The sequence below is a fragment of the Schistocerca cancellata genome, chromosome 4 (genome assembly GCF_023864275.1).
Source record: "Schistocerca cancellata isolate TAMUIC-IGC-003103 chromosome 4, iqSchCanc2.1, whole genome shotgun sequence".
Classification (NCBI taxonomy): domain Eukaryota; kingdom Metazoa; phylum Arthropoda; class Insecta; order Orthoptera; family Acrididae; genus Schistocerca; species Schistocerca cancellata.
In genome coordinates, this window is record NC_064629.1 from 761,037,824 (window position 1) to 761,062,680 (window position 24,857).

The window sequence follows — 24,857 nt, forward strand, 5'->3', positions numbered from 1 at the left end:
CTTTCATGTATCTTGAACCAAGTGTTAGCTATGATTAAGTTATGCTCTGCGCAAAATTGTACCAGCTGGCTTCCTCTTTCATTTCTTAGGCCCAATCCATATTCACCTACATGTTTTCTTCTCTCCCTTTTTCTACTCTCGAATTCCAGTCACCCAAGACTATTAAATTTTCGCCGGCCGCGGTGGTCTAGCGGTTCTGGCGCTGCAGTCCGGAACCGCGGGACTGCTACGGTCGCAGGTTCGAATCCTGCCTCGGGCATGGGTGTGTGTGATGTCCTTAGGTTAGTTAGGTTTAAGTAGTTCTAAGTTCTAGGGGACTTATGACCTAAGATGTAGCGTCCCATAGTGCTCAGATCCATTTTGAATTAAATTTTCATCTCCCTTCACTACCTGAATAATTTATTTTACCTCATCATACATTTCATCAATTTCTTCGTCATCTGCAGAGCTAGTTGGCATATAAACTTGTACTACTGTTGTAGGCGTGTGCTTCGTGTCTATCTTGGCCACAATAATGCGTTCACTATGTTGTTTGTAGTAGCTTACCCAAACTCCTATTTTTTATTCATTATTAAACCTACTCCTGCATTACCCCTATTTGATTTTGTATTTATGATCCTGTATTCACCTGACCACAAATCTTGTTCCTCCTGCCACCAAACTTCCCTAATTCCCACTATATCTAACTTTAACCTACCCATTTCCCTTTCTAAATTTTCTAACCCACCTTCCCAATTAAGGGATCTGACATTCCACCCTCCGATCCGTAGAACGCCAGTTTTCTTTCTCCTGATAACGACGTCCTCCTGAGTAGTTCCCGCCTGGAGATCAGAATGGGGGACTATGTTACCTCCGGAATATTTTACGCAAGAGGACGCCATCATCATTTTTCCATACGGTAAAGCTGCATGCCCTCGGGAAAAATTACGGCCGTAGTTTCCCCTTGCTTTCAGCCGTTCGCAGTACCAGCACAGCAAGGCCGTTTCGGTTAATGTTACAAGGCCAGATCAGTCAATCATCCAGACTGTTGCCCCTCCAACTACTGAAAAGGCTGCTGCCCCTCTTCAGGAACCATAAGCTTGTCTGGCCTCTCAACAGATACCCCTCCATTGTGGTTGCACCTACAGTATGGCTATCTGTGTCGCTGAGGCACGCAAGCCTCCCCCCGCCCCCCCCCCCCCCCCCCCCAACAGCAAGGTCTATGGTTCATGGGGTAAAGTTTGTTGCAAGCCTCTAAGTGCTGTCAATCTAAGTAATGGGTATTCGTACGTCGTTGGAGACTGAGTTTTTACGCACACCTCCATCCCTTTCCTAGGCTAGTGATTTATACGTAACAGCGATGATTTCCAGATAGTGAGTGATCGGTTCACCAAGTTTCGCTGAAATCGGTCCAGTGGTTTAGGATGAAATGAGAAACATATTCATACATACATACATACATGGATACGTATATACTCGTACATCCATCTAGTTCTATAGCATGTGTGGATTCTGTGGGGTACTGCCCACTCGTCTCGTATAGGGTATGTAGGGAAGCAGCCTACTCACGCCTTATAAAATTCACATCAGTCTTTCCATTGTATGCTAGCCAGTCCGCTGTAGCTAGCTCTGACGTCATAAATGTTTTGCAATACTTTAAAAATCAAGTAAATAACCTGAAACGTTTCTAGCATGTCAGGAGTAATACTAAATCAATATGTGTTGAATATCAGTTCAATAACTTTAACCATTTTCGAAATTTGGGCGTTTTTCTGTAAAAATCATTGGCGCAACATAAAAGAGCTAGAAACTTAAAAATTTATATTTAGATTCCTTTTGCATAATAATTTAGTAGAAACAGTATTCTGGGTCTCACAAATTAAAATTTTAGTTGAAATTCATGATTTTCTGGTTTTTATCTTAAAAATTAAAGAAGCAAGATAGATTAAGTAGGCGAATAAATTAAGCTAGGCTGTTTAAATTCAAGTAGAAGGGGGATCCGCTATAATCATAAAGATGTGAGAAGATTCAACTGAATAACTATAAAACTATAGCGATAACGTAACTCCAAAGGGCAAGTTCAGAGCTCGTCTACTGCATGTAGTGTAATTAAATTAATTCTCTCGCCCAAAATATTTGACGTAGCCACGTCAGACTTTTATTATGATTACTTACCTCTGTGCTGATTGCACATTTAAATTGAGAGCTTCATCGGTCATCAGCAAAGGTAGCTATGATTTATTCGATAATTTAAAGTGGTGCATTACTAGCCCATCGGCTAGTCGGGAGAGCAGATTTGATCAGGTGCTCCCTTAGCCGTCCGCACCGCGACTTTATATGTAAGAACGCTGCGCGAGAAGAGGAAGGCCCCAGTTCTATCCAGACGCTGATTAGCGCACCACCTGTGCCGGGAGTCGCGTCGCCTCAGTATCGTTGATATAAACAGCCTCGGATGCAGTAATAAGTTACTCGGGATACGCGTAACCATGATATCGTTTTCGGGTGAATTGTTAATTTTGGGATGACGTTAATGATCTATCTTTAGTTTGCGTATGTCGTATGTTCACGTGCCGCCGCAGGACAGACATTCTACCATTATCTTCAAATTATGGCGAGCATTCACTTAAACATTTAATTTAAACAGTTATAGTGGCATCAGCGCATTAGACTCTGAACTGCTCTGGTAGTTGGATTGTGTGGATTCTTCTTGGTCTGTGCCTTTCAGAATATAGTGAACATTTTAGAGAGAATGGTTTTTGATTATGAATCCAAGACAATCTCCTAATTCCTCAGACCTATAAGCTTTAGCCATAAATGTATTTCTCAGATGAAGTGGGCTCTAGGAATTCTAATTACAGGCTTCACGTTTTGCTAATCACTTTCTGGTTGCCAATATTGCAGTTAGAGGGCCAGTGTTGAGAACGGCAAACAGCATAAATAAACGTTTATCCTATTATTCCAATCGCCATCCCACATATGGTGCATCGGCCTGGAAACAAAGTGAGTAAAAGTGAAAGTGATTTTAAAATATTAGGATTCGGAAGTGAAATGCGACACGCAACTGAGCAATGGAACAGTGATAGACTGTGTTACGTGTGCATGTGGACGACGCCATTGGATTAACAACGCATCTGGATTGACGGAGCTGGCGCTGAGTCTAGCTGCACTGCTGGCATCGCGAGAAGTCAGTCTCGCCGCACCGCAGTCATCCGTCGGAGCGACCGGAGCCGCGTGTGCTGTTGCGGGCTACGCCCACAACACAGCAGTTGTCGAGGTGCCGTCTGCAGTTCAGTGCGCCGCGTCACATCAGTAATCCTGGCACGCCGCGCCGGCAACGCCATACGTCGTGCAGAAGGAACTAAGTTAAGTGAAAAGCTGTTAAAACTTTTACTAACCTGCACTAAAAGACTGTCACCGATGGAACCGCAAAAAGAAACAGAAGTTAAACCTAAATCAGGACCTATGTCTGTTGAAGGAACTGTAAATCCAGACAACGGTTCAAGTGTAAATATGCATGAAAATAGTAATATTAAAGTGAAATCCGAACTAGTGTCTCCTGACAGTAGCGTGAAAAAGGGCAACGATTCAATAGTAGAGACCCCTGTAGTAAAGCATAAATCAGAAATTGTTATGTTATTGGATGAAAGTTTCTCTGATGAATTAAAAATGAAACAGTCATCAGAGATGGTAGAGTTTAAAAAGTAGAAGTTAGATATGACTGATAAATCAGAAGTTTAATTTAGTTTTGATGATTCTGGTGTTGGAGCTAGTTTTTCGTCACCTGATTGTGATAAAAAGCCAGCTAGTGAGCAACCCAAAGATACTGAGGCTATTGATTTAAATGTAATATTACAAGCAATAGCTGCCAGTAATGCAAAAATGTCAGCCAGTAATGCTAGAATGACAGCTGAGTTAATATCTGATATAATTGAGATAAATAATAGGATTGTGGCCAGCCAAACCGTTTTAATAAACGTTTTGATGCAATGCACAATAAATTAGAATCTAACAAAGCTGAATTAGAAACTTCCTTCAAGACTGGCTGCAATATGTTGAAATAGGATATGGACAGTTTGAATTATAAAATTGATTACAATCATGAGGATATTAAGAAAAACGTTGCTCAACAGTTATCTGAGATGTATGAAACAGTGAAATCCGAAATTGCTGAGGTTCGCAAAGACTTCCAAATGGAAGATGCGAAGCTGGAGCACAAATTAACAGAAAAGATCGAGGCGGAATCTGAACTGTGCTCAGATAGGTTTAAAGATGTTAATGTAAAAATAAACATATGTCAAGCAGTAGTAGACGCAATCAAAACTGATACTACTCGTATTATGTAAAGAGTAGATATTGTTGAAATGATAGTAGAAAATATTAGTACTAACATTGCTAACATTGAGAGTAAAGTAGCTTCAGTAACTTCTGGTAATGGTAGTATGCAACAAGTTGTAGCTGCAAACGCCGCTTTTATCGGGTGTCGGCAGTTCTTGCGGTTCCATCCAGATAAAAATATCCACCCGCTAGATTTCTGGAACGATTTTGAAGATGTGATTCCACCAACTTGGTCTGAACGAGAGAAAATCTCATTTATTAGAAGCCATTTAGCGGGTGACGCCATGCGTTGGTCAGGTGATGTTATGTTGAAGTGTAAAACAATAGCGGAATTTAAAACAGCTTTCATTAATGAGTATTGGTCTAGCAATAAGCCAAATGAAGTGTTGAGAGAATTTTGGAGTGGAAAACGCTTAAATGCAGGTAAGGAATCTATTAAAGAGTTTGCCAGGTGATGGATCTCACGTTTGTCACATTTTGCCGAAAAGCTAAAACCTGAAATGATAATACTAGGTCTTGAAGCCAAACTGAAATGGTATTGGCATATCTGCCCCTAGAGACAATCGGGATCGTTTCATTGAATACTTGGAACGTGTAGAGCGTGTGGCTGCCAATGAGGAACAAGCACGTAATAACAGAAATGCTAATAACACTAGTAGTAATTTTAAGAACGAGCAGAATGGCAATGTAAACATCAGAACAGTAGGTGTTCGCCATCCTAAGAAAGGTAGGAATTGGAGAAATAATTACCAGAACCAACAATGGCATCCAAATGATAGTAATTTTATTCCTAACAAAAATGTGCAAGTAAACAACAGTGTTGAAAGCAATGCTGTGCCAGTTAACTACAATCCAAATAAAGGTAACAGTAGTAGGCAGAGGCTGGAAAACTAGTTCCCGTCTATGAGGATACTGGCGCTCACCAGGCGGTTGCTTTTCCTAAGCCAGCAATTACAGTAATTAGTATGACAGATCAGAATACTCAAACTGAGGAATCGGATGACGGGTCGGTAGCATCCACTGATACTGCAGAAATATTAAACCACTCACAGTATTTGATAGATACCGTGTTAGAGACGCTTTCTAAGTGGGAAGAGAAAGAGAAGGCGCAGCAGTGTAACGGTAGGGAAGAGCTACAAAATACTGAATTGTCAGGTGAAGAAGCAGAAGAAATTCATGCTTATATTTACGATGAGGATGATGTGCTCTTATCTAAAGTGCTTGTGCAGGATGTTGATACTGTACTAATAGACTTAGGACAAGGTAAGTGAAAAGGTAGAGGATAGCCTGTTGGGGGCGATGAAACCAGTAGCTGTGACCAGTTGTCACTGGAGAAGGAACCCGACGATAATAGTGAAAGTGGTTTAGCTGTAACCAGTGTTATGTCCGGTCTGGAGGCGAAGAATCGCTCAGACTATAGTAATTTGGGTCATGTTCAGCAAATTAAATGTAAGGAAGTCGTGCGGTGTTTCGATTTGAAATTAATAGACCGACGGGAAAAGGCAGCTGAAAATGTAGTTCAGGAAACCCCTACACACTTTGACCTAAATGTAATGAAGACAGCTGTCGATCACTTTACTAGGAGACAAATCCAAAAGGAACTATTGGATGAGTTTGAGGAACCACCTGTACAACCTAGAATAAGCCACCCTATAATAATAGTGAATATGTTGGGTATCAATGTACGTTGTCTCTTAGACAGTGGAAGTGAGGTGAATGCGATATCTCAGTCCTTCTTTGATGCATTACCTGGTAAAGACAAGCTTACAGTAATGAGGGTATCAGGGCTAAGAATAATTGGTGCTACTGGCAAGGTGTCAAAAACGGTAAAGCAAGAAGCTTTACTGCCCTTTGATATTAATGGTAATTTAATTGATCATCCATGCTTAATTGTAAACAATCTCAGTATTGAGGTTTTAATTGGCATAGACTTCTTGTCGGAATATCATAGTGTTGTTGACTTTGAAAGAAGCCAGTTAAAATTGGTCTTGCCGATAACCGGAGTAATTACGGTACCTTTTATTGATAAACATGAAATGATGAAACTTGGGAGCTGCCTATACGAGTTTTGAAAAATAGGAGATATTGGGACGAAGGTGTTAATCTTAGTAAAAGTAAGCTAAACACAGAAGAAAAACAAGCAATTATTTTGGACAAAATAGAAGCTAAATTGCAGTAAAATCGACAAAATGTCAGCTAATCAGAAGGAAGAAATGAGACACGTTTTAAAAAGGCATCATAAGGTATTTTCAAATCGACCTGGAATGGTCAAAGGTTATGAATGTCAATTAAAGGTGAAACCTGGCCAAGTGTTTTTCAGGAAGCCATACCAAATACATGTAGCTAGGAAGGAGGCGGTTCGAAAGGAGATACAGAGAATGCTAGAGTGGGGTGTGATTGAAAAAGCGGTCAGTGAGTACAATAATCCTCTTGTTGTACCAATAAGAGACGGGAGTGTCAGATTGGTCTTGGACGCTCGTTGGTTGAATGAAATAGTGGTTAGGGAAAGTGATAGACCGCAGAACATGGACGAGTAATTGCAAAAAATCCGGGGAGTAAAATTTTTAATCTCTATGGACATCACGTGTGGATATTGGAATTTGCCACTGGCGGAAAGTTCAAGGAAGTACACAGGTTTCTTGTACGAAGGAGTTTGTTACCAATACCGTTGGTAGCTTTCGGACTTAATATCTCTGTTTGTGCCTTCGTACGTGTGATGTGCCATGTTTTAGGACCAGCCTTAAGTAATAAAATAACAGTCTACGTAGATGATCTGTTAATAGCAACTCCTACCTGGGAAGAACACATAGTTTTATTAGAGGAAGTGTTAGAGGCTATTAGAAAGGTGGCATGAAACTAGAGATTGAAAAGACAGAGTGCGTTAAAGAGGAAATAGGTTTCTTGAGATATATGATAAGTGTAAAAGGTATTCCGCCTGACCCAGGCAAGCTAGCAGTCAGTGAAAAACTTGAGGCTCCCAGAAACAAGAAGCAGTTGAGATCGATGTTCGGTCTTTTCGGTTTCTATAGGCATTTTGTTAGGGATCAGGCTTTTAATGCACCCTGTCTTCACCTCCTGCTGAAAAAGATTACCCCTTGGGTTAGGACAGCAGAAAGCCAACAGGCGTTCGAGGTGCTTGAACAATCTTTAATTAATAGTGCTATTTTACATCATCCTGATTTTGAAAAACCATTCTGTATGTCTGTTGATGCTAGTGGCTGTGGTATAGCTGTGGAGATATTCCAAGTAGAAATAGAGAACGAACAAGAAGTGCACAAGACGATACCTTTCGCAAGTCGATCTTTACAGGCAGCAGAGAGAAATTATGGCATCTCAGATCTGGAAGCATTGGCAATTGTATTTGGGGTACAGAAATTTGAGGAGTATCTATTGGGTCACAAGATAATTGTTTACAGTGACCATAAGGCGTTGACCTTTTTAAAGACCTGTAAGTTGAGGAATGCTCGTTTGCTAAGATGGTCATTGTATCTCCAGCAGTTTGACCTTGAGGTTAGATATATTCAAGGGAAAGACAATCTGGTAGCTGATGGGTTACCTAGAAGTGCGGGGCTATGTGATGACGCGGGAATTATAGCAACTGACCTAAGTGAAGTACGAATGTTTGCGTTGCACGAAGTAAAGGAAGAAAGTGCATTAAAGAGGGTGATTAAGAACTTGAGACGTGAGCAGAATGCAGATGACCAGCTGAAATTAGTGAAGAGCTATTTAGGAAATGCGAACTATCCTAAGGTTTCGCAATACTATTGTCTGCATAAAGGTATTCTGTTTAGAAGGAAAAATGTAGGAGTTTCAGAGTGGAAGCTGTGCTTTCCCTCACAACATGTAGACTTACTAATCGACTATGAACACCTGAGGTATGGGCACTACCGTGCAAAGAAGTGCATTGCCAAATTAAAAGAGAAGGTTGTGTTTGGCAACAAGTACCGCCGTGTTGCCAAGCGTCTAGCATCTTGTGTAGTGTGCCAGAAAGTCCGTGCTGCTAACACCGGAATACAAGGGATATGCATTCATTAGAGCCAACTGAAACACTACAATTACTGGCTTCTGGTTTGTCTGGCCCTCTTCCTGCTTCGAGAGATGGGTGCACCCATGTTTTTGTTGTTGTGGATGTATTTAGTAAATACACTCCTGGAAATTGAAATAAGAACACCGTGAATTCATTGTCCCAGGAAGGGGAAACTATTGACACATTCCTGGGGTCAGATACATCACATGATCACACTGACAGAACCACAGGCACATAGACACAGGCAATAGAGCATGCACAATGTCGGCACTAGTACAGTGTATATCCAACTTTCGCAGCAATGCAGGCTGCTATTCTCCCATGGAGACGATCGTAGAGATGCTGGATGTAGTCCTGTGGAACGGCTTGCCATGCCATTTCCACCTGGCGCCTCAGTTGGACCAGCGTTCGTGCTGGACGTGCAGACCGCGTGAGACGACGCTTCATCCAGTCCGGATGTACCGTGCACTATTCAGTGTCCCCTCGACGATCACCAGTGGTGTACGGCCAGTGTAGGAGATCGCTCCCCACACCATGATGCCGGGTGTTGGCCCTGTGTGCCTCGGTCGTATGCAGTCCTGATTGTGGCGCTCACCTGCACGGCGCCAAACACGCATACGACCATCATTGGCACCAAGGCAGAAGCGACTCTCATCGCTGAAGACGACACGTCTCCATTCGTCCCTCCATTCACGCCTGTCGCGACACCACTGGAGGCGGGCTGCACGATGTTGGGGCGTGAGCGGAAGACGGCCTAACGGTGTGCGGGACCGTAGCCCAGCTTCATGGAGACGGTTGCGAATGGTCCTCGCCGATACCCCAGGAGCAACAGTGTCCCTAATTTGCTGGGAAGTGGCGGTGCGGTCCCCTACGGCACTGCGTAGGATCCTACGGTCTTGGCGTGCATCCGTGCGTCGCTGCGGTCCGGTCCCAGGTCGACGGGCACGTGCACCTTCCGCCGACCACTGGCGACAACATCGATGTACTGTGGAGACCTCACGCCCCACGTGTTGAGCAATTCGGCGGTACGTCCACCCGGCCTCCCGCATGCCCACTATACGCCCTCGCTCAAAGTCCGTCAACTGCACATACGGTTCACGTCCACGCTGTCGCGGCATGCTACCAGTGTTAAAGACTGCGATGGAGCTCCGTATGCCACGGCAAACTGGCTGACACTGACGGCGGCGGTGCACAAATGCTGCGCAGCTAGCGGCATTCGACGGCCAACACCGCGGTTCCTGGTGTGTCCGCTATGCCGTGCGTGTGATCATTGCTTGTACAGCCCTCTCGCAGTGTCCGGAGCAAGTATGGTGGGTCTGACACACCGGTGTCAATGTGTTCTTTTTTCCATTTCCAGGAGTGTATATTAAGCTATACCCAATTAAAAGAGCAAATGCAAAAACGTTGGTAGAAAAGTTGGAAAAAGATTTCTTCGTGAACGTTGGCGTTCCGAAGAATTTGCTGTCAGACAATGGGCTTCAATTTACTTCTGATAGATTTAAAGAATGTCTGGATAAGGCCGGAGTGAAACATCTGAAAGTATCTGCGTATTTCCCCCAAGGAAATATGAGTGAACGTATTATGATAGAATTGAATAGGCTTTGCAGGAATTATTGTGCTCGGAAACACTCAAGTTGGACAGAGCACATGAAGTATTTTGAGAATGTAATTAACAACTTAAGGCATGATGCAACTGATTTTGCACCTTGCGAACTGATGTTTGGCCAAGAACCACACAATGTGATTGCAGATATGGTAGAATTCCCTATTCTAACGCAAATATCCACAGACGAAAAGAAGTTAAGGGCTAGGGCAAATATAAGGAAAAGAACATTAGAAAGAAAGAAGCGTCACGACGCAAAAGCTGTACCCACCAGTTTTGAAATACGTCAGTTAGTCCTTGTCAAAACCAAGGAAAAATCAAAGACAATAAATGCAGAAACAAAATTCATGTTCGTATACCAAGGACCTTTCAGTATCATAGGAAAACCACATGCCAGTGCATATAGGCTAGAGTACCCTAAGAGTAAAAAGCTATTCGGTCTCAGGAACGTATTCGACCTAAAGAAGTTCATAGGTAGTGAATGAATTTTGTAGGGAGGAGGTTGTTCTGTAACCTCTACACACTGTGGCAGCTGTGCAGTCCCAGCTGTGTGAGATCTTCTTTCCTTTTCAGGTCTCACTCATTCTTCATCTTTCCTATCCACAAAAATTTCGGCTCTTACTCTCAAATACTAAAATCTTCCGGTGTGACTATCAAGCCATGAGTTCTGTAACCATTCTATCTACCGATTAATGAAGAAAATACCTAATGTGACAAACCTAACAGTGACATAAACAATAGAGAAGTATGACGTAATTAAGATACAAATGTATTTGAGTAACAAGTATGTGTAGAACCCTGGTAACATTATAAGTACAAAGTTGTTGTTTTATCGGAAATGGTCCGCCAACAGTAACTTAAAAAGATATACAAATTCGTGTACAAGCAGGATCTGAAGTGGCAGTGAAACCTATTGTATGCTATAGAGTAGTTGGATTGTGTGGATTATTTTTGGTCTGTGCCTTTCAGAATATAGTGAACATTTTAGAGAGAATGGTTTTTGATTATGAATCCCAGACAATCTCCTAATTCCTCAGAGCTATAAGCTGTAGCTATAAATGTATTTCTCAGATGAAGTGGGCCCTAGGAATTCTAATGACATGCTTCATGTTTTGCTAATCACTTTCTGGTTGCCTATATTGTAGTTAGAGAGCCAGTGTTGAGAACATCAAATAGCATAAATACAAAACATTTATTCTATTATTCCACCTGCTGCCCCATAGGTGCATAAAGGATGCTGCTTTCTCGGGTAGCTATACAATAATTCAAGAAAATCACATGTTTATTATAAATAAGCAGATTGACAATACTGAACGTTATTTTTAGAATGGGTTGTTGCAAGCAATGGGTGACATGCAAATAAGTAATGTACTTCGCGATAGACAATGCCCATGTAAGCAGTTGATAGGGATCACACATTACTGCTATCGCAGTGCTCTGCAAGTGTCTTGTCTTCTAACTGTCCTGGTCTGCGAGTGCTGGTCTAGTATTTTGTTGCCGAGGCTGGCAGCAGCGGCGCTTATATTCTCACCTTGTAGAGGCCACTCCTGTCGTGGTGCTGTCCTAGTCAGCGGCCTATTGGCTGATGTCTTACAGCCTTTTCTTCTCTTGTGTTCCTCATCTCCGTGCCGGCGCTTGTCGATACGTTGGAACAGATTTAGATATTTATTGTTTTACAATGACTTACACGAGGTGAAGCGAGTTCTGTGAACTCTGATAGCAAATACTGGGTGATCAAAAAGTCAGTATAAATTTGAAAACTTAATAAACCACGGAATAATGTAGATAGAGAAGTAAAAATTGACACACATGCTTGGAATGACATGGGGTTTTATTTGAACCAAAAAAATAAATAAATAAGTTCACAAAATATCCGACAGATGGCGCTGGACAGCAAAACATCAGTGACTGCGCATGACAGTCGTGTATAAAAGGAGCTTGGTCTCCCAGGTCCCCAGACCTCAGTCCGTGCGATTATTGGCTCTCGGGTTACCTGAAGTCGCAAGTGTATCGTGATCGACCGACATCTCTAAGGATGCTGAAAGACCACATCCGACACCAATGCCTCACCATAGCTCCGGACATCTTTACAGTGCTGTTCACAACATTATTCATCGACTACAGCTATTGTTGACGAATGATGGTACATATTGAGAATTTCCTGTAAAGAACATCATCTTTGCTTTGTCTTACATTGTTATGCTAATTATCGCTGTTCTGGTTAGATGAAGCGCCATCTGTTGGACATTTTTTTGAACTTTTGTATTTTTTTGGTTCTAATAAAACCCCATGTCATTCCAAACATTTGTGTCAATTTTTACCTCTCTGTCTACATTATTCCGTGATTTATTCAGTTTCCAAATTTATACTGACTTTTTGATCACCCGGTATATAGCAAGAAATAGTTACAGTTTTTGCCGATAGAGAGCAGCTCTTTATCGAGAGACAATAAAGACTAGAGGCAAACTCTTTGAAAGTATCATAGCGTTTGATAATAAATTCTAATCCGTTATACTGTTTTTAAGTGGCAATGTGTTGTAGGCGGAAAGAATACTCTCATGCATATGATGGAGTAAATAGCAGGATATTAAAGTACTGTGCTGTACATGTCAGCCCTGTACTTAGTCAAATTTGTAAATTTTCCTTTAAGAATGGTCAGTTACCTGAACGATTAAAGTTCTCAGTAGTAAAGATGGTTTATAAAAAGGGAGAAATAAATAATGTAGACAATTTTAGATCTATTTCTATGTCATCAGTGTTTGCTAAAGTTATTGAAAAGGCTGTGTATGTAAGGATAATTGACCATTTTATTTCACATAATTTGCTATCAACGTATGGTTCGGTTTTAGATGTGGTTTAAGAACTGAAAATGCTATATTTTCATGTCTCTGTGAAGTACTGGATGGATTAAACGAAAGGTTCGAATGCTAGGCATCTTTTTGGTTTAACTGTGGCGTTTCTTTGTGATGATCACAAAATATTGCACTAGACGTTGTACCATTATGGAATATGGGGAGTAGCTCACAACTGGTTCACTTCTTTCAGACAACAAAATATAATTATCCACAGTGTTGAAATGTCTATGACGTGGGGCCTGAGTGGGGCACAGTTAAATGGGGGGTGCCCCAGGGATCAGTGCTGAGGACACTCCTGTTCCTCATTTATATAAATGATATGCCCTCTAGTATTACAGATGATTCTACGATATCTCTGTCTTGCGATGACACTATCCTGGTGGCAAAGGATGTTGTGTGCAACATTAGCACTGTCTCAAATAGTGCATGACACTAGTTCATGGCTTGTAGAAAATAAACTAATGCTAAATCGCAGTAAGACTCAGTTTTTACAGTTTCTAAGACACGGTTCAACAAAACCCGAAATCTCAACGTTTTAATTCCACAAAATGGGCATATGATTAGTGAAACTGAACAGCTCAAATCTCTAGGTGTTCAGTTACATAATAAACTGTCGTGGAAAGCTCACGTTATGGATCTTGTTCAGACACGTAATGCTACTATTTTTACTGTTCGAACAGTTTGTGAAGTAAGTGATATTTATACACGAAATGTAGTCAACTTTGCTTATTTTCATCCGCTTATGACGTACGGTATTATATTTTGAAGTAACTCTTCCCATTCTCAAAGGATATTTTTGGCACACAAACGGGCGGTTCGGGCAATAAGTAGTGTAATTTCGCGAACCTCTTGTCGACCCCCATTCATTAGTGTGAGTATTGTGACAGTTGCCTCTCAACATATATATCGTATGCATCGTTTCTTGTCAACAATATGAGCTCATTGTAATGAATTAGCAGTTTTCACACAGTTAATACTAGGCAGAATTCCAACCTGCATTAGGATCGCACTTACGTGACTCTTCTGCAGGATACTGCTGCATCCATTTTCAATAAGCTAGCACAAGAATTCGATACTCTTAGCGGTAATTCACGCGCTTTCATTGGTCATTCCTTCTATGCTGTCGAGAAGTTCCGTGAAAAATTAAGCTGATGCCGGTGTTATATTGTTGATTGCGTTTACATATGTCTTGTCTTGTTTTGGGTTTATAAACATTTTGTTTCGTTTGTTATCACTTTTATTTTGTAATGTCATGTACTGACATGTTCCATGACCTTGGAGATTTGCTCCTCAATTTGGTCCTACGGAACTAGATGTGTGAAATAAATACAAATAAACAGTCAACTTTCGTGAATCTCTTATGAATATTTTTGTTTAAATTTTAGATAGAGAGTTTGAATCTATCAGAAGAAGAAAACAGTGGAAGTTACTCAGTCGATTTTCGTGAGCTAGATAGGAATACTATTATCAGAAAAGAAGGACTCTCTAAATGAAAAAAACTGTTATTTCATCTGGAACGAGAGACTCATTTATTTTAGTGACAAGCAGAAGAACAAACTGTACCGTAGTTTCAGTTATTTAATTACGAGAGAATCACTGCAGCTCAATATTTTAATGTAAAACAGATCATAGCATTAAGCACACTGACATTAAACTTTTCGTTTTTATTTACAGTCTTTCCAGTTTAGTGCACGGCTCTGATAATAAACGTTTGGTGCAGCAGCAAAACAGGAGAAATAGATGTGGGCAGCTAACGAATGTACGAAGTACTAGAGTGGCCATAATTCCTTTCTCAGTCAACACAATAACGGACAGTGGTGAAAGAGTATTATGTTTAACTGGTGGAGACTGGCTACTGGAGAATATCACCAGGTATTTGGACACATGTTATGAACAGTAAATGTAGTCGTTTATCACGAAACATGTATGTTGTGCAGTGAGCGTGTTATTTCGTACTGCACTGCATGTATCAGCGACCCACCGTTCTCAGAGATAGACCCTGAGACTGAAGATGAAGATATTGTGTAACTTGAGTCAGTAAAAATGTTTCTGTACCAAACGTGATACATTCTCTATATAATACGGTCTGCACTGCCTTACAGTTGCTAATAATGGAAAGCCGTCATAAAGACATTTAACAAATGAAATCGACTACTCTGTATAGAGTGACTGGATGTAGTTGTTCCTTATGTGAAGTCATAGAACGACGACCAACAGCCACTGAAAGTTTGCAGTGGTGTTCACACTCATCCTGTATGGTTCACATCTTATTTTCGATTATACCTCTTTTCCTTCTTATTACACTCAGTGTACTTTGTGTATATTGCCTAAGTGACTATACAGACAGACGTCTGCAAAAATCTCCATCCTAATGCTGTGTCCTCGATAATTGGCGGTAGACTAGGTTGAATTTGATAGAAATGCCAAGTTTATAGCTATACGTCTTAATGTCTGCCACGATGCTGTTGAAATACAGACCCAGCCGTATAGATAATTTTCGCAATTATGTACGATATTCTGTATGTTACTACAAAATCTTTGTGTTGAGCTCGGTCCTCTTCGTGATGTGATTAAATCAGTCTGTGTGTCTCAAAGGGGATTGCAGTTCGCTTTAAAAATCTGCGCTGCTCCTATGGAAACAAGTAAATTTGAAACACAGCTTCATATCACAAGCTGATGTTCGCTGCTAAAATGAGAGTGCGGTTATTTGGTCCTGTATAAGTAAAATACCTCGCTGCGTCCAGCTGCCAATCATTGGACAACAAAGAAAACCATTTATGAAGGGATTCTGTAGGATACAAAGGAAACAGTATTGCACCCATACAAGAAAGCACAGATAGTTAAAAATGAATATTTACGGACAAATGAAAACAATACAGTGGCAGATTTCGAATCAAAGTGGAAGTGACATGTCAATGAATGCATCTTGTGTGAGCAATCTGAAACCGCAGGAGAAACAACAGGGAATTCTTTTCAAAGGAAATACGATTGATATGGAATTGGAGGGTAGGTGGAATGCCACAATTGGAATAAACGCAAGATATACACGAGTCAGCGAAGTGCTCTGACACAGGTATTTTTGTTTCGCAGAATTTTGAATGGAAAGTCGTGTTGCACGCTACACTATCTACCGATCCAGTTTCAATTTCAAAACGAATCTAATGAGAAAGAAAAAGAGACTACATAGTAATATAAATATGGTGCCTGCTGTTTCTGTGTTACATGAGAACCAGCGACAGAGAGTCTAAAGTGAACAATATAGTGCATGTTTCAGCAGTGAACTTGAACGTATGCGTCGCAGGTATTAAATCCAATACATGGCTGAGCGCCTGTGGTTTCACGTCAGAGGGGAGGACTAATACTGAAAAGTATTTACATCCAAAAAAGCATCTGTACGCTGTTATCGGCAGTAATGAGACTAGCGGGTTATAGATACTGAAACATCATCGTAGAATCGTTTTGTAGTCTTGGTGTTACATTAGCGGGTGACACCTGCGAAGAATGTCTGCCGGTAGACCTCCATATTAGAGCGAATTCTATAACATTCCCGGCAAGGTTAGAAACTCACTGCCTGACAAAAAATGTGAACCACCCAGAAGTAGTGGTCAATTCATACAAGCACACAGCATTGGTGGCTATTAAATGATTAGATAATGGCAATTATCTGTGACAGGTAGAACGTAAAAAAAGAGTGCCTTAGTGTCGTTCGTTTTTAGTGTTGTTACTTGGTGTTTTAGGATACATAAAAGGTGAGAATATCCTGAGGTCACTGTGAAGGACACGAAGGTGCCGTACACTCATAAGACACAGCGGTATTAGTGCTTGGCAGAGTAGTTCTCTATTTAGCCGCCTGAGCGAGTCATGAAATATCCAGATTTTGGGGGATTCGGATCTTCCAGTGGCCCGAAGTTGGACTACATGTGACCATGAGGTCAGGCATATCCATTGTCAAAGTTCCCGTCGACCACGTCTGAAACCGCAGGGTAAGATCGCCGTAACGTGCAACAAAGTACATCGGAACCACATCACAGCAGCGCCTACCATGGGAGAACAAATAATAGACTCCCTGCGACATTGCTCGGAGACTATGACTAGGTACACTAGGGAATTACCGTCTCATCTACATCTACATCTACATCTACATGGTTACTCTGCAGTTGAAACTTGAGTGCCTGGCAGAGGGTTCATCGAACCATTTTCATACTACTTCTCTACCATTCCACTCTCGAATAGCGCGTGGGAAAAAGGAACACCTAAATATTTCCGTTCGAGCTCTGATTTCTCTTATTTTGTTATGATGATCATTTCTCCCTACGTAGGAGGGTGTCAAAAAAATATTTGCGCATTCGGAAGAGAGGGTTGGGGTTGGATCGTTTGGGGGAAGAGACCAAACAGGAGGTCACCGGTCTCATCGGATTAGGGAAGGACCGGGAAGGAAGTCGGCCTTTCAAAGGAACCATCCCGGGATTTGCCTGGAGCGATTTAGGGACAACACGGAAAACCTAAATCAGGATGATTCGGAAGAGAAAGTTGGAGATGCAAATTTCGTAAATAGATCCCGCCGCAAAGAAAACGGTCTTTGTTTCATTGACTGCCACTCCAACTCGCGTATCATATCAGTGACACACTCGCCCTATTGCGCGATAACACGAAACGAGCTGCCCTTCTTTGCACTTTTTCGATGTCCTCCGTCAATCCTAGCTGGTAAGGATCCCACACCGCGCAGCAATATTCCAGCAGAGGACGGACAAGTGTAATGTAGGCTGTCTCTTTAGTGGGTTTGTCGCATCTTCTAAGTGTTCTGCCAACATAGTGCAGTCTTTGTTTCTCCTTCACCACAATGTTATCTATGTGGTCTTTCCAGTTTAAGTTGCTCGTAATTTTAATTCCTAGGTATTTAGTCGAAATGACAGCCCTTAGATTTGTACGATTTATCGTATACCCAAAATTTGTCGGATTTCTTTTAGTACGCAAATGGATGACTTCGCACTTATCTTTGTTTAGTGTCTGTAGCCACTTTTTTCACCATACAAAAATTCTCTCTAGATCATTTTGTAATTGGAATTGATCGTCTAATAATTTTACTAGACGGTAAATTACAGCGTCATAGGCAAATAATCTATGGGGGCTGCTCAGATTATCACCTAGGTCATTTATATAAATCAGGAACACCAGAGGGACTATGACACTACCTTGCGGAACGCCAGAAATCACTTCTGTTCTACTCGACGATTTACCGTCTATCACTACGAACTGTGACCTCTCTGAGAGGAAATCACGAATCCAGTCATACAATTGAGACGATACTCCATATGCACGCAATTTGATTAATAGTCGCTTGTGATGAAATGTATCAAAAGCCTTCTGGAAATCTAGAAATATGGAATCGATCTGAGATCCTTTGTCGACAGCACTCATTACTTCATGGGAATAAAGATCTAGCTGCGTTGCATAAGAACGATATTTTCTGTACCCGTGTTGGTTATGTACCAATAAGTCATTTCCTTCAAGGTGATTCATAATGTTCGAATACATTATATGCTCCAAAATCCTACGGCAAATTGAGGTCAGTGATATGGGTCTGTAATTCAATGGGTTACTCCTATTTCCTTTCTTGAACAGTGGTGTGACCTGTGCTACTTTCCAGTCATACGTATGTTGCAGTTAATACAAGACAAACGGCGGCATTTTCATGGTGCCGTGACCTGCATGCATGGATTGCTGATTAATGTTGTAACATGGCGGTTTTGCACCACGCTGGATGACCATAGCTGGCCAGGATGGCTGCGACGTGGGGTGAGGTCTAATTCCTCCAGGGTTTTGGAGAACCACAGCAGTGTTACCCCTGGTCATGTGGTGTAGGGAGCCATCTGGTGTGACTTCTGGTCATAGCTGGATGTGGGTGAAGGAACAGTGACGGCACGCGCTGATTGCTTCGGTGGCAAGCAAACTCTCCAGATTTGCCCCGATAGAACGTCTGGAAACATCTCGGACATCAACTCCGTCCCGGTGCTAGTATCCAGGATATCAAGGTGGCAGTTTGTCTCAGGAGAAGACACAACGGATTTATGACACACTTCACAACCAAATCAGTGCACGCATCCAGGACAGAGGGTATGCAGTTTCATACTCCGAAATGGGCTCTTATTCCCACGTTCTTTGTAAATTTGACTCGATATTGAAATAACTTACATTGTACTATCGCCACCCGTGACGTTTCGTTTCGTTACATCCTCCCCTTCTGGGGTTTCGTTTGTTGTATCAGGCAGTGAATGTGGGAGTAAGAGCATCTGGTGGTATTAATTTTTTGAACCATTTTCCTCTTTTCGGTACGTTGGATCTCACATCTACATTTTGCCTGTCGTGGGTTGAGTTGTCTATTACAGTCTATATATTCAGTTTTAATAACTCATCCAGTGTCCAAACACTTTAGTTAAACTATGATGTACGGGTTCACAATATTTCTAAACAAACTGTAAGTCCTCGATTTGTGTTCGCTATGAGAATACATATTTTTACCATTAAAAGAATGCACTATATATTCCATTTCCTCTTTGACGTAATGTTTTTTACGGAAGCGTTGACTTAAATATGATTTCTCTCTGATGTCCATATGTGGTCCGCGTTCTTTATTTTAGCAATGTTTTCTCAGCAATGTTAGCTACAGTTCACCCTTTAACTGGTCTCTCTACCAGGACCATATGATAGCTGAGGGTAGCTGCAAGTGTTCAGTTCGTACCTCACAGGTGATAATTTTAGTATCGAGGAATGTCTTTCAACAAATTAACCGAAGAATGGTGTTGCTACAACAAAATATCAACAAGTAGAGGTAAAGGGACTTTGTCTAGAAGCTATGGAAGGATGCAGACTGTCATAGAAGCTGAGTATAGAAAATATTCCAGGAATACAAGAAAATTGCATTTTTTCAGTTGCAGTAACAAGAATATCAGCTGTTCCGTTTCATGAAGTCTACATCTGCATCTACCATCTACACCTACGTGATTACTCCGCAAGTCATCTATGTCAGTCTGGCAGAGGCCTCACAGGACCACTTTCGGACTATTTCTCTAGCGTTACACTCTCGAATAGCACGTGGGAACAATAAAATCCTAAATATTCCTTTGCAAGCTTTGATTCCTCTTAGTTTTTATCAAGATGGTCATTGCTTCCAAAGACGGTGGTATCAACAAAATAATTTGACATTCAGAGGAAAAAGTTCTTGAGTAATTTCGTGAGAAGATTTCACCGCAACGAATAAATCTATTGTTCCAGTGATTACCACCCTGTCTTATTTTTCATATCCGTGACATTCTCTCCCCTGTTTCATCATAATATAAAGCGACCCATCCTCTTATGAAATTTTTCGATGCCCTTCGTCAACCTTACCTAGTAAGGATTTCATACGGCCCGACTGTGCGTCAGAGCGGAAGGACAAGCTTAGTTTAGGCAGTCTCTAAGTACATTGGTTGCATCTGATGCAAACGATAGAAAATCACATTCTGATGTTGACTCCATTAATTAACTCTTAACATGAAACTAATTAATACTGGCTGTTTTCGCAGATATACCCACGGGCATATTTCCATTCCGAATTTCCCTATGAATTAATTATTACTACGGATTCCGCAGACGAGCCGACCTCTAGTAAGTTTCATTGTCTGATATGTATGTGTGTGTGGTATTTTAAACAAACCTGCTACGTTCTCTTCCTAACTAAGCAACTCGGCGCCAGAGAGCGCATTCCTTCTTTGAATCTTCTCTGTATCTTTAGTTAACGCAAATCTATTACCTGCCCTACTAACGAAAGATCTTCAAGACATTATTTAACACAGTTTTCTAAACGATCTCTTCCAAAAACAGTTACAATAACCTGTAATTCTTCCAGCGCATTGCAGTGTGTCATCTACTTTGGTCAAAACGAAATGTGTGTAAAGGTTACACGTAAGACCTAAACCAAATAAATATGCCTACATACCGAACGACTGTCGCCAATTCAGTGATCAATCCGTGACTGTTTATTGGGACTTTTCATTTAGTTCCACGCCTTACTTCTATTTTTTTGTATTCTGATTCACCTATCAGGCTTTGAACCAAGCGCTGGTGCTCTACGGGTCTCTCCATATTACGCAAAATGCTATTCCTTTATCTACAATATTTATCGTCCACAATCACCCAGCTATTTTCAGGAAACGTTTACCGTAAAACGTAAGAAATGTTATGTCACTGGACATTTTGTAAGAGGTTTCAAATGTTATTAAGAACTATACCGTTTTTTTGAAAAACATACTTGCTTCATTAACTTGATAGACAGAAAGTGTTAAGACTACAGTTATTTACTTGTCCATTAGCCAGTAACCTCGTTTCGATACGTTGAACTATGTACGAAGTATTCACGGTGTCCAGATTGCGTGGTTCACCTTACATACAGGGTGTCCAGCGAATGAGTCCCTGTTTTAAAAATGAGGTATATCGAAATCAAAGATTGGTAGACGAGTGCGTAGGTATGTTTATGGCGAAGACTGTAAGAATTTAGTACGGAAAATATGAAGAAGTTTCGAAATACAGGGTGGTTATAATTGAAACTTCGCTAATTGAGAGGGACCCTTGAAATATGAGTGTGCATAGAAATATGAAGCAGTGTAGAAACATTTGTAACGACATGCGGAATACAAATAACGAATAAACCATTGAAAAAAACACATTTTAATTTCCGCCTGAGAGGGTAACATTTATTAATTGCGTGCATGTTTTGGTCCCAGCTTCCAAACGTTGCTCAACGTGACGACCATCAGGATCGACGACAGACTGGAACCGCTCTCGAGATACCGTATCACAATTCATCGTGGCACATTTAGAACTGTGAACCATGGAACGTTCAGCTCTCTTGACACAGGTCATGCACTGCTGGAAGATCGCATATTGCGTCCAGGATCCACAGCCATGGCAACAGTAACTTTTTCAACAACTTGTGGTGCAATTGGCCTTTGGCCTTTCGCATGAGCAGTTCACAAATCGCCAGTTAATTCGAACTTCCGAATCACGTTCTTCAACTCCCTAGTGGAAAGAGGACATCTCCGTACTTTACAATTCGTCGATGTTCGCGAAGAGCAACAGCACTACTGCTGCTGTTGCAATAAAAATGGGTAAAATCCTGTCCCCTGCCGAGAGCTATGTTGACTGCCTGTAACAGTAATTCACACTGACACACGTATTTCAACCCTACGTCACTGTGCCGGTACCGGCACCTAACAGCAAGTCATGTCAGTAACACTACTAAAAACGAAATCCTGCAGAGGACAGTCTGAACATCATTCTTACAAGGTTGGATATTCATAGGGTAAATAGTTTTCCGTCTACACTGACCAGTGTACCGAAAGTTTAATTACAACCACTTTGTAATTCGATGAGCTGCTAACAGATGGCACTGAACGCTGTGCATCTCGTGCAGTATCAGCGTGGGTAATTAAACTCGTCCTCTGAAACCAGTCTTAGTAATTACATCACAAGCTTGTCAAAATGTCTACCTCTCGCAGTACGGAGATAGCCCACACGAACAAAGAAATTTTCCATCATATCCTGCAGTGTCTCAACGGAAATAGATTCAGATGCCGAATCAAGCTCGTCCTACTTGATAGGCTGGTTCCGGCGGAGAGCATCTTTCAAGGCGAACCACAAGAAGTAGTCACAAGGAGACATGTAGGGCGAATATGGAGGCCAGTCCATCCATGCGCCAGAAAATTTGGAATAATCCAACGCAGTGACTCTGTTCCATAGGTATTCCTGAAGAAAGCGAAACACCTGATCGGTGCGATGTTGCCTGGCCTTATCTTGCAGTAACAACTGGGCGCCTGATCGTTCCTCCAACGCTAGCTGCGTGCCGAAAAACAGTTCAAAAATTGCAACTTAACTTCACTACTTATCGTTTGTCCGGTGAAACAAGAGCCTATAATGCTCTGCTTCATTCCGCTCTCTGAACATTAGCTTTGGGAGAATACAGTGGTTTCTCTTCACTGAAATGGGGATTTTCTGAACTGTAAAATCACCAGTTATGTATAATGATAATCCCATTCGGATTAAAGTGTGTTTCATCTTTGAACCAGAGGCAGCTAACATCAAATCTTTCATTATCAAGCTGTGTGAGAATCTGTTTAGAAACGTTAATCTGTTAACCGTATTTACATTCAGCGCTTATTTTCGTGTTCACATATAAAGAAAATTTTCAAATGGTTCAAATGACTCCGAGCACTATGGGACTTAACATCGGAGGTCATCAGTCCCCTAGAATTACTTAAACCTAACTAACCGAAGGAAATCACACACATCCATGCCCGAGGCAGGATTCGAACCTGTGACCGTTGCGGTCACGCGGTTCCAGGCTGAAGCGCCTAGAGCCGCTCGGCCACACCGGCCGGCAAGAAAATTTTCATATGAGGTAAACTTAAGGGGCAGTTTGAACATTTGACTATTGTGTACAGTACAAAGTATTTCTTTTGTGAATCTAGCACCTGTTTCTCTTAAAATGTTAATTGTGTTTGCATTCAGTGCTTATTTATGTATATATGTATTAAAATATTCATATGTAATTTCAAAAAAGCAAGGTCACGCTTCTGTCGCACAGCTAATACAGGTATGGCCTGATGGCTTTGGATTTTGAATGGGAACATGTGTAGGCTCTGTGTCAGTATTTTCTGCGTGGTCGAGTGCTTCATTCAATCTCTGCTGCAATTCTTTGGACGGATTCCCTTCGGTTTTGCTGAATAATTCCAGAAAACGTTGCGACAGTTTCTGGAGTAACCACATTTTTTCTGGGGCCAAGATTCCCTTCACGATCATCAGCCACGCTACATGTCCGTTGGAATTTGACGAAGAGTGTACGAATGGTTTTCGCGTCTCTTCCTTTTGGAGGATTAAATAGTGTCTGAAAAACTGCCTCTTGTTGCCGTAGGATTGTGTTCTAACCTGCGGAATGCCAGTACTATAAATAATACGTTGTTCAATGAAATACATGATTTCAACCTCTTTCTATGGTGTGCTAACCTCCTTTCACGGTACAACGGTAAAAGTGACTGGTTTGAGCTGCTGACCATTATTTACAGACACGAAGTGTTGTATGAGGGCTGTTCAGAAAGTAAGGTCCGATTGGCCACGAAACGTAAACCACCGTGAAAGTCGAAAATGTTGTATTTGTAACAGCTAGTTACAACTTCCAGCTACTGCTCTACATAGTCACCTCTCCGACATAGACGTTTGTCGCAGCGTTCTACTAATTTGCCAATATTCTCGTCGTAGAAGGTAGCTGCCTGTGCTTTATGCCAATTCTTCAACGCTGGTATGCAGCTCCTCGTCTATGCCAAAATGTTGTCTTCATAGCCAACGGTTCATGTGAGCAGAGATGACACTCAGAGGCAGCAAACTATGGGCTGTATCGTGGGTAATCAAACACTTCTGATCGAAAACGCAGCAGGAGCATCTTCATTGCCCCTGCAGAATGCGGCCAAGAACTGTCAACAGGAAGGAAACACATGACAGCTGTGTTATGTGGGCTGCATGACATCAGGCGAAATCTTTCACCAGGCGCTCATGCTCGGCGGGAGACACCATTTTGTAGAAAATTTTACTGCACACTGTTCGCCCAGAACTGAAAAGAGCGACGTTACGCTATCGACGGGCATACTGGAGACACCGCCCAAACATCTGAGCAAAGCTTCATCGGATTTTCGCTGTGGTTTCCATTTCGCGCCCTATCGGACGTTACTTTTCGAACAGCCGTCGTAATTACAGTACCATATGGTAGCAGCTTTTAGAACTGTTTCCGAACTTCAGTATAACTTCTGTAGAAAATTCTTGCACCATTTGCCAACCGGAGTGGCCGAGTGGTTCTAGGCGCTTCAGCCTGGAACCGCGCGACCACTACGGTTGCAGGTTAGAATCCAGCCTCGGGCATGGAAGTGTGTGATGTCCTTAGGTTAGTTATGTTTAAGTAGTTCTAAGTTCTAGGGAACTGATGACCTCAGAAGTTAAGTCCCATAGTGCTCAGAGCCATTTGAACCATTTTCTT